Source organism: Trichechus manatus, unplaced genomic scaffold (assembly GCF_000243295.1).
Source record: "Trichechus manatus latirostris isolate Lorelei unplaced genomic scaffold, TriManLat1.0 scaffold00216, whole genome shotgun sequence".
In the NCBI taxonomy this organism is placed as follows: Eukaryota; Metazoa; Chordata; class Mammalia; order Sirenia; family Trichechidae; genus Trichechus; species Trichechus manatus.
This window is the reverse complement of record NW_004444152.1, coordinates 431,414-433,183: the sequence shown is the minus strand read 5'-3', so window position 1 is coordinate 433,183 and position 1,770 is coordinate 431,414.

Genomic DNA, 1,770 nt, shown 5'->3' with positions numbered 1-1,770 from the left:
TGTATAATTGCAATAATATTCCTGAGGTAAAAAATTTCCTTCATTTCATGCAGTTGTGAAGGAGGCTTCATTTAGGTAGTTATCTCCCATTTTTGCTTTCTCCTGTTTATTTGGAGTTATGCTGTAGTAATTATCCTAGCTTTGTGCAACCAATGACTATTTTTTTCCGGTGCATCCCTCGGTTTTAGAAATGGTGAAGAGATTTAGAAGCTCCAAGGAAGCAACAGAATATTATTTTCCTCTGCCCGACTGTGATACCTCTGATGGTGATGCCGATGATGAGTCATCTTTGACCTCAGTGATGATGCTGAATCTGAGTCAAGTTCTGAAGGTAGAAACAACAACAATGCCTCATAGAGAAGAGGTGAAGAGGTGATGGATGGAGCAGAGGAAGGGGATGGATTACGTGGTGATGATTATGATGCAGGTGACTGGTCCAAGGATATCTCCTACTTTGAAACTAACTGTCACAGCTGGTATGCTTTCCCAGATTCACCTTGTCTTGGAAGAGTCAGAAAGAGAAACAGATTATTTTCTGTCAGTATTTATGGAAGAGATGTTGGAGACTATAAAGGACCAAACTAATCTCTATGTGACCCAGGAACACTGAACGTTTTAAAGGGGGGAGTATTGCAAGTCCCTCCGTTGTATTTCCGTAGAGGAAATAAAGGCTTTCATTGCTGTGCACATACTGATGGGTGTACGTGTTGTACCGGCACATAAGCATTATTGGTCAAGTGACCCTGGCCTGGGTGTTGTTTTGAGTCAAGAAATAATGAGTAAAGGCAAATTCATAAAACTAATTGAAAACATGCACTGTAATGACAATTCAAAAGCTGTGTGGCAAGAAGAGAACTGGGCTATGACAGGCTTCACAAATTTCGCTCATTTATCCATGTGTTCAGTATTCGCCTACAGGAGGTATATTCAACATCAAGTGTCATGGCATTGATGAAACCATGGTGCCCTTCAAGGGAAGATCATCAATAAAACAACACATGCCTATTGTTGTGGATTGAATTGTGTCCCCCAAAAACGTGTGTCAACTTGACCAGGCCATGATTCCCGGTATTGTGTGATTGTCCACCATTTTGTCATCTGACGTGATTCTCCTATGTGTTGTAAATCCTATCTCTGTGATGTTAATGAGGTGGGATTAGTGGTAGTTATGTTAATGAGGCAGGACTCAATCTACAAGATTAGGTTGTGCCTTACGTCAGTCTCTTTTGAGATATAAGAGACAGAAGCAATCCGAGAGACACTGAAGATCTCATACCATCAGGAAACAAGAGCCAGGAGAATAGCGTGTCCTTTGGACCCTGGGTCCCTGCGCTGAGAAGCTTCTCAGCTGGGGAAGTTTGATGACAAGGACCTTCCTCCAGAGCTGACAGAGAGAGAAAGCCTTCCCCTGGAACTGCTACCCTGAATTAGAACTTCCAGCCCCCTAGACTGTGAGAGGATGAATTTCTGTTTGGTTCAAGCTATCCACTTGTGGTATTTCCGTTATAGCAGCACTAGATAACTAAGACACTCATGAAGTCTGTCAAATGTGGGTACAAAGTGTGGTGTTTGGCTGACTCTAAAACTGGCTTTGTGACTGACGTATATTGTGGAAAAAGGAGACATAGCCAATGACTCATCTCTATCCCTTGGAGAGAGTGTGGTGTTAGGGGTATGTCAGTCATAGTTTGGTACTCAGAGGTTCATATTGTTATTAGTTGCCATCGAGTCGGTTCCAACTCATAGTGACCCTGTGTACAACAGAACGAA